This window comes from Amblyomma mixtum, chromosome 9 (assembly GCF_055824585.1).
Source record: "Amblyomma mixtum isolate Tamu chromosome 9, ASM5582458v1, whole genome shotgun sequence".
Classification (NCBI taxonomy): Eukaryota; Metazoa; Arthropoda; class Arachnida; order Ixodida; family Ixodidae; genus Amblyomma; species Amblyomma mixtum.
In genome coordinates this window covers 38,047,476-38,057,161 of record NC_143020.1, presented here as the reverse complement: position 1 = coordinate 38,057,161, position 9,686 = coordinate 38,047,476, and the positions used below count along the sequence as shown (strand labels likewise).

Sequence of the window (9,686 nt, the reverse complement as noted above, 5' to 3'; positions counted from 1 at the left end):
CTAGAAATCGCATGTCCGAGGGTCGTACACCTGGTACTTGGGCGACGACCCGCAGTTCTCGTTAAATGAACTCGCAGCAGTGGTTTGGTTCTCGCAAAATTCCTCTGAGACGCCACAGGGAACATCCACGGCCTATTCAATTTGAGCCAAATTCAAAGAAAGCAGAAGTGAGGAATCAAATGTAAACACAGCAGATTTTAGCTAGGTGATCGCAAATCTATTGGCCTTTTCGACCTCTGTAAGAATCTGCCACATCCACATGCAAAATTTAAATTAGGGTTGGCTACCCGGTTTGTGCCACCAACTGGCGCCTCTATGTTCTGTGCCCATTGCAGGTAAGGTGTTGCGGTGAACTATCCGAGAGAAGCTTAGTAATTTAGGAACGGTGGTCATTTTAGGACCTGATCGCATTGTCTCTACCTGTTGTGGCGAAAAGCATTCACTTGTGCACAAAAGTCTGATAAACGATTTCATGAACGCCCAGGACAACACCCGTGTTTGATAATCAGTTATTGATTAAACATGATACTTTCTCACAGAAATATAGGCTGCTGCCTTTGCATCCATCATTGTGCAGAAATTGTTATCCGCGGAATCATGCGGTACATGGCGGAGAAAATAGGTGCTTTTGTAAGATCGAGAATTGATTTCGGTGGTTCTGCTAGATGCTATTCAAAATAAGATCAGTTTAAAGACTAAAACTCGAACTGTTTTTTCAGTGCATTAGCTTCTTCGCACTACTTCCGACACGTTTCCTTGCACAGAGCATTGCCAGCAAAATCTTGAAGCGTTAGATGATTGTTTCAGCTTGTCTAAAAAACAAACGGGGAAGAGAAATGCTGGCATATTTCTCCGCTCATTGTAACTTGTCGAACTCTGAATATGTGTGATCTCTATACTGGAGCTCGCTCTTTAAAAAAATCATCATAACAGGGCCGGCAACGTAACTTGCGATGATAGTAAAAAGTTCAGAATAATACGTGGCTATTGTAATATGCACTCCAATAGAAGCCTTGTTGTTTCTTCTACATTTGCCGATACGCCTCCACTTCCTGACACGCTTACGCCGGAAATAACTCAAAACCGTACAACCGTTTAAGGGCCGTCGTCGGTGTTCGCAACAATAGAGAGTAGCATCTGCTAAGCGGGCCAAAAAACAGAAGCATTGATTGAAACCTTTGCGCAGAGTCGTGCTTTACTCTCAAAACAATCGAATAGCTTGTGCCTAACAGAAACTGTAATATTTTGAAAACCGATTAGAAAAGCATTCAGGCAGTATTTATTTAAAGGCGAACACAATCCTATGAACACAACCCTGAAATATGCTCCTGTTTGTCCCTGGGCAGTATGAAGTACTTTCAGCGAAGACAAAAACCATTACTTTTGGTGCAGTACGAGAAGAAATGGGTATATGCGCAGGTGATTAAAGCAGGAGTATTGTTAGTAATTTCAGTAAGTGGTCGTCATTTTTAAACTTTATTGAGATTCGTTCAGGTTGCTAAGCACTTACCATCTGCGGTGTAGCGATGACCAAAACAGAACAGCTTGAACAGTCCACGTAAATTGCGTAAAAATCTTCGAGGGAGGCATTTTCTGTTGAGAAAAAAGTAAAAAAAAGACAACCAATAACACTGCTGCACTTTTCTAAAAAAAAACCATTGCTTCACCACCAAGCAATAATGTGGACCTACAGTACCGCAGCCCCTCGCATATACCGCTCTCTAACCAAAAAAAATCAGTAACGTTCATTGTAACGCTAATTTCACTTTAATGGGCTCCTTACGTAATTTTTTTCTCACAGAGCGTGAATAATAAACCTAAGCTGGAGCCTCTCTATAACAACTTAATATTAAAGATTTATACCTGGTCCTAACACCGGACGCCATCTTTTTGCGCAAATTTTAGATAACTAAATCAAATGAGGGATGACAATCATTTTCATTAGCTGCACTTGAGCAATAATTTGTCTGTATTTTAACATCCAACATGTGTAAGCAATTGATTGTAAAACATTTTATTCGCCGGAAAGAGCTTGGTAAGAGGTCGCGTTAAGTGGTCGAGAGTACATAGCCCTCGACGACTTTGTCAGCCCACTCCACCGCCAAAACTTGCGTTCTGGGGTCAGAGCTAGCCAGCACGGTCTCCCACCGCTCGAGAGAAGGAGCTGTAACTAGATCACCCGGAGGTGGCTCTATTTTGCATTCCCACAGGATGTGATCGTAGGTGGCTCGTTGGCCACAGTGTTTACAGTTTGGATTGTAAAGATCTGGATAAATGTGGGCGAGGATTGGTGGGGTGCGCATCGATCTGGTTTGTAGACGACGCCACGTAACCGCTTGTTCTTTAGTAAGTATTTTGTCTGGAGGAGGAAATTCTCCTCTCTAGTTTAAAATGATTGGTGCGATCATGATATGTGATCATGGAGTCCTTCGTGAAATTCAGGGAGCCAGACTCATCCGCTGCCCGATCGACGAAACCTCGGGCTTTATCGTGGGCTGCCTCGCTCCCTAGATTCCCGGAATGGGCTGGGACCCATATTAGTTCGGAATAATTTGGTGAGAATTTCGTTGCCTTAAGGATTTTAAGGGAGGTGTTTGTAATTCGGCCTTTTGCGAAGTTATTGATAACAATTTTGGAGTCGCTGAGGATGATGCTCTCTTGGGTATGCGCTAGGGCGAGGGTTATAGCCACCTCTTCTGCCGTTTCAGAGGATTTCGTTTTGATTGTTGCCGAGACGATGTGGTCATCATTCCCGTTCACAGCCACAATTGCAAATGCATTCGTATGTTTGTATTCTGTCGCATCTACATAAGGTGTTCTAGCGCACTGCCTAAGTGCAGAATTAGATAAACTCAAACTTCGCGCGGAAATGTTCCTTGAGGCTATTAGGAAAATCTTTTTGTGACTTAGGGCTGGGCTGCGTAGCTAGACTTCATGGAGTTTTTCTGCAGCGTATTAAGTACGCATGAACGTGTTTTAAATATGCTCAGTACACAACACGTTACCAAAGTGCAAATACGGCACGATTCCTGTTTTCTACATTCTATATTGCACTGAGGTATGCTCTGATTGTTAAGAACGGCTCTCTCAGAATAAGACTAATAATGAACAAGCAGTTTTTTTTTAAGGTTTCGAAGATTTCATAGAGACGGTGAGGAGTACCTACTCCTAAGACTGAGCGTTAATGTGAGGCTTCTCATTAGAATATTGTAGTCGTCATGCCCAGTTTCCGCATCACGTGCGAACGGAAATATTGCGACATGCGGCTTTAATCTGTACACGTACTTTTTCACGTCGCAAGAATCAGGTGACACTTAAGGCAACTGATTATATGTCGCACGGCATCTTCTCTAGAAAGGATTAGCAAAGATAAAGTAGATTTTTTACGGTTAGATTAGATTTAAGTAATAGAATGTATGAAGCTTGAAACTGAAGCTCTTCAAGAATTCGTTTTTGCGCTAGCATTAAAAACAGTGACTTTATATCCTATTCGAACCGCGTTGATGTTTAGACTTCTCGCCATTTTCTGTTGTGCCTACAACACTGATGATGACATCATGTTGTACAAGATTTCTGACTTGTGGCGCGGTATGGAATGCTTCGAAGCAAAACTCCGTTTGTTCACCTGCGATGGGCCTTGTTTACTTTGTTACGACAAAGCCCCATGCTTTGAAAATGCATTACTTTTTGTTAGGATGTCATTACTCTCTTTCCTGAACGTAGGTTTGTTTGGTATGCGGAGACGAATGAAAAATTTCGCCGCTTTAATAGGCAATTACATCATCTTTAAAATGTAAAAGACTTCCTGTAGTTCCTGTTCAAGTTTCACTCATTGAACTGAATTATAGTCGGAGCATTCATAAAAAATGAAGGATAGCGTTCAAAATTTATTCACCGGTTTGCATTTAACACCCCTCATTTTGAACACTTTGATTGCTCCAGCTAGTAACATGAAAATGTTCGGTACTTTACAAGGCTGCGTAATCACCGTCATCAGGAGTGAACTTGTGTATGTTTTTCCCTGTGTAACAAGGTGAAGAGCTAAGCTTACAGCTCCCGGTCCTATGACAAGAAGAGAATGACACTTTGCAGTATTTTGCTTCGTTCGCTTCCGTTTCACTTCATTCGAACCTGACGTTGTTATTTACCTTTTCTTGTATATCCTGAGTTACGTCACTCTACGAACAGATTATGTTTTCGACCATTTTGTTAGGGGAAGATCCCGGCGGGACTTCTTACTTCACCAGACCGCAGCGCAGTCGCATTACATGCAATCTACTTGTAGAACACTCGTCCTTATATTTTTTTTTTTAGTTGAAATGGTGAAAGCAGTGGCTTCTTTTGCGAATGCCGCCGCGGTGGCTCAGTAGTTATGGTGCTCGGCTGCGGACCCGAAAGATGCGAGTTCGATCCCGGCCGCGGCGCTTGAATTTCTATATAGGCGAAATTCTAGAGTCCCGTGTACTGTGCGATGCCAGTGCAAGTTAAAGAACCCCAGGTGGTCGAAATTTCCGGAGCCCTCCTCTACGGCGTCTCTCACAGCCTGAGTCGCTTTGGGACGTTAAACCCCATAAACCAACCAACTTTCTTTTGCAAATAAAGTTATGACCGTGTGAAGGCTCTGCAAACTATTTCCCTGCAAATGTTTTGAAGCAATTTTCAGGGCGACAGAAACGCAGTTATTTTGTTTCGCTACATGCACATTGCGCGATTTTTGCGCATCTCTTAATTCTCCCTGCAGAGGCTAAATACCTAAAAATACTGCAGCCTGGAAAACTTTTATTAGTCTTAGATTTAGTCAGAGAGTTGTGTGGGGATTTTTTACGTAGCGACGATGACAATTTCGATGCCCTGCTATAGCTGAAGTTATGCTCTACCTTCACTCATTTGTAGACCATCTATGTTCGGAAATGAAGGCGTGGACCAAGGTGGGCACCTGCGACGAGCTAAAAATATATGTTGCATTAATAGGGAGAAAACATCGATGTAGCAGTACCAATATTAGAAGAGGCAAAGTGAGAAAAGGAAAGCAATAATTCGACCTTTAGCTCTGCAGCTTGAAATATGTGCTGTTATAATGCTCAAAAACCTGGAGTCCCTGAATAGGTCGCTCCCCTGTATTATGTTTCGGAGAAAAGTGAATGAAGGACTAGAATATTCCCGGCGAAGCAATGTGTTAGAAAAGATCTTGTGCGTGCCATCTGCCTTTAACTGAGTGGTGATTAAAACGGAGTGGGAATAAAGGTAGTTTTATACTTAGAATGTGAATAAAAATTTTTAGGCATCAGGCCTTGATGCTTGATTGGAAAGTAAAAGTTTTCTCGGATGCCAGAAACGAAATATAGAATCAGAATCTTCTATGCATGCTCTAAAATCCTGACTAATCGTTCTATTCGCTGAGAATTGAGCGGCCGTGCTATTGTAGCGAGAGCTAGACTACGCTACCTAATCGAGCATTTCGCCGTGAGTCTGGGAGGCCGATAGTGCGCATGCGACAAACCAGAGAGGAGCAGCAGATGCGCGGCGCATGACGTCAGAGTTCTCCACTGCCGCCAGGCGAGGAGCCGCCGCGGATAAACTGCGCCCGCCAGCGCCGCGCGTGAGCTATCGCTACAAATATACTGGCATAGCTGAGCTGAGAGAATGCCATTTTTGTTTTGCGAAAGCAACACTACACTACTCGCCGAGCCATTTCGCGGAGCTCTGGAAAGGCCAAGCTGCGCATGCGCGAGGAGCGGGTGACTTCACACTGCGCTCAGCTGCGCGCCGGGGCGGCCGCCGCGCTTTCCTTCGCCTCGCCGACAGTCTCCCTCTCTCTCTCTGTCTCTCCTTCTGTGACTGATGCGCAGTAGCGGTCGCGCATCGCCATCTGCTTGGTTTGCGTGTATATGAAATTGGCAGTGGCTCACCTCTGCTATGACAGGATATACGTAGCGTGAGGTGAGGCCGAGGTGTCTACATCTTGCTGGACACCTCAACCGGAGGGAAGGAGCATAACTGCCATCTTGGAAGAGCGGAAACCTAAACCATGCTTTGAGTTAAGTCGCACCAGTGACAGGTGTGTGCTGCATGCGTTGGCATTGACAACGTTTTGACAGAATCGCGGCTCTGAAGCCATAGGCCGTCGGCTTTCGTTGTGTTCATTGGTGTTGGCGGTGACCATGTATTACACATCGATCGTTTTAAGGAAAGGAAGTGCGCATAATAGCTCCCTGGGTCAGTGAACGCCTGAATCGAGCTTTAGGTACGTTGGGTGATGAGAAAGATGTGAGCTGCACGCAATGATAAGGTTGTGCCGGAAACGCGGCGCTGAAGCCATTGGCCATCGGCGTTCATTGTGTTCATTGGCGTTGGCGTTGTCAACGTTATACACTCCGATAATTTAAGGAACGGAAGGTGAGCGCGCGCGGCGTTGCACGCCAGCTGTGCGTAGTGACGTCACTTGCTCCTCGCTCATGCGCAGTATGGTCGTGCAAGAGCACGCGAAACGGCTAGGCTGTGGGCAATGTTGCTCACGCAACAATATATGGCTACGCGCAGTTGTTGCTTTCGCAATCCTCCAGGTTTAACCAGAGCTAAACCACAGCCAATTTCTTTTTTTTTCGCCAGAGTCGCCATATACCTTGCCACGAACAGTAGCTGCCGAGTACGCAGCTGAAAACGGCTAACGCCATTTGTAAATAACAATTTCCAAGGTCGTCAGTTTCTCAGTTTAACAGGGATCGCATTCTAGTCCTCTGATTCTCCTCTATAACCATCAACAAAAGTTAAGAACCGTCCTTGGTTTAGTGGTGCCGAGCAAAATTCCACCGGTGAGGATGCAAACACGCATATAAAGTGCATCTAGTGTAGACTGAAGTAGTTTGTCTCTTTTGGCGGCGAGAAAAAAAGCTGGTTTCGGGTGAAAACAAAGTAACGTCATTGTGCTAAAAATACTGATTCGGAAGAAACATCAGACTGTTTGTACTTTATCATGTTTATCACAGCTGCGAAAATTGCAGAACTTTATTCTCCCAACTTTCGGAGAAAATCTAGTCGAGAACTCCATTACTATACCAGAACTGCCGCCGCGGTGGCTCAGTGGTTATGGTGCTCGGCTGCGGACCCGAAAGACGCGGGTTCGATCCCGGCCGCGGCGGTTGAATTTCTTTGGAGGAGAAATTCTAGAGGCCCGTGAACTATGGGACGTCAGTGCACGTTAAAGAACCCCAGGTGGTCGAAATTTCCGGAGCCCTCCACTACGGCGTCTCTCATAGCCTTAGTCGCTTTGGGACGTTAAACCCCATTAACCATAAACCAACTATACGAGAACTAAAAAAAAACTGTGCATCGAGACGACTTACCACATAAAAATGATTAAGACAGAGAATAAGGGCTCTGTACGAATGCATAAGGGTTGGATCAGTGGCAAGAAAACGGGAACACAGGGAACAAATTGGTGGCATATGTGCTGCTATTCAGCTAGGGACGAAGGTCAAGGTATCTTTAGTTGGAAATGAGCGCCTGTGTTGTCGGCGTATTGTTTCGCTTCGCACTAATCAAACAGCCTACAAGAGGTTGTGATCTACTGCAAACAACTGGCATCCTATGGAGTCGCGTTTTTGTAGCCGTGAGCTTTCTGTGCTTACGTTGATCCGTTCTGTCCGAAAGTAATAGCGACTGGAGTGGTGAAATTCTCGTAGGTTCCGTACCTGTGAAACTTGAGACATTTGGATAAGCCACCAAAGTCCGGATCAGCGTAGTAGTTTCTGTGCATGCAGATCCATTCACCTAGGTCTGGGAAGCACTGTAAACATGGAAAAGAAAGGATTCGATGTCTGATGTAACAGGATTAATATGTACTTATTTGGCACTTTCATTCACCACAAGTCGAAGAATTTCTAGCTTGGTATATATTTATACCTTACATGCATTCCTGTCCATTAAACTAATGCAGTTCTCGCTCTGACTTGTTAATAAGTTTTAATAAGTGTGTGTGTTAATAAGTCTTAGCTACATTAGGCATTTGAGTGGCTGCTCTCTCGATAGGTGGTGGTACCGTGTTCGGTCACCGATCTAGGATCATTTTTCTTCTACTGCGATGCTCATGGCAAAGCTGCAGAGCTTTCACTCTCAGCCTTATTGCGCTGATCAAGTGTGTCTCAATCAATACTTACTTGATGTTTTACCTTTTGCATGGATAACTCGTCGAATTGTTTGTTTTAATCAACTAATGCCTAAAAAGAGCCATGCTAAGTCTGTCAACTTTAAATTTAATATTATTGTGAACTTGAGGTTAACAGTTATTGACAAAATTTTCCAAATAACTGCCTGGTGCCGGATTCTAAGGACAACTATGTTAGTGAATGTCTAGCACGTAAAAGCCTATGTGCTTGCGGGTAAAAAAAGTTACCGGTATCGCATCGCGTAATAATAATCTTCCATGCTACATCCCTTTTCCAGTTCTTCACAAATGAAAGTGGGCTAGGATACGGCACCTGCGAATTTATATTCAAGTGGGACGAATGCCACTCACCTTTCGGCAGGCAGACATGTACAGTCTTTATCAAAAGTTAACAGGCTGCATGGTTTGCTTCTAGCTCGTACAGTGGAGCCCTTACAGCTTCCCTGAAGCTGAAATGGTTGTTAAAGGGAAGGACTGGGGGTCTTCTTACCTTCCAACACCTTTGGACCTTTAGGAAGGCCACAAGGTCTCCACTATACAAGCTAGAAGCAAACTATACAGCCTTGTTAGTTTTCCCAAAGACGGTACGTATAAAAAAAGGAGCCCGGTATTGAAATCCTTTATATAAAAAGTATCGATGCCTAGTCGCAAAAGGTGTGTTCTAGCGACACTGCCATATTGTAGAGAAATGTTCACACTGTTGCTGTCCTTCATCTTAGAACGTGCTAATGAGTCCCCAGCCTAAGTCCAATAGTTTCCTAGCTGGCTAATCTGACCTCTCATTTGAGCACGGACGCGTTTAAAAAAAATATTGCCCGACTAAAACACGGGCATCATTGTCGCAATGCTGATATTTTTACTGCGCCGGGGTGGCTCAGCACATATGGCGCTCGGCTGCTGACCCCACACCTACGCTTTTCAATCCCGGCCGCGGTCATCGCATTTCGATGCAGGCGAAAGGTAGGTGCCCGCGTGCTGTGCGATGTCAGTGTGCGTTAAAGAGCCTCAGGTGCTAGAAACTTCCGGAGCCCTTCACAATGGTGTCCTTCATAGCCTTAGTCACTTTGGGGAGTTAAACACCCCTAAATCATAAGCAGGAGAGCCAAATCACACACCCTGCTGAGGTCTTGCTATTTTTGCAGGTCGCTGCGAACTTCCGGATAGTTAGACCAGTATGCGAGCGCTCCTAGGCTTTGCAAGACAAGAGCGGCAAGAGCTGTTAACAAAACCTCAGCTTTCCCATCAGTCATTGTTCGTTCGCGTGAAGAGCGCCGGCCGCTATGAACAATGAAGATTTAACTTTAAAAAGTCTCCCTGCAAGACCTTACCAATAGCCATTTTCCACCACGTAAATAACTTTTACGCAAGTGCTTCCAAAGTTATGGATATCAAAAACACGGGAAGAGGCTTGCAGTGAATGCACTGGCTAAATGGCCGTAAAAAAGTTGTAAACTCAAAAGTTGGTTGGTTGGTTTATGGGGTTTAACGTCCCAAAGCGACTAAGGCTATGAGAGACGCCGTA

General features: G+C 44.6%; 1 pseudogene; it reads right to left on the bottom strand.

The window, feature by feature from the left end:
• LOC149328780 (uncharacterized) lies at nt 1-9,414 on the bottom strand (annotated as a pseudogene).
• Between the last annotated feature and the right edge of the window lie 272 nt (nt 9,415-9,686).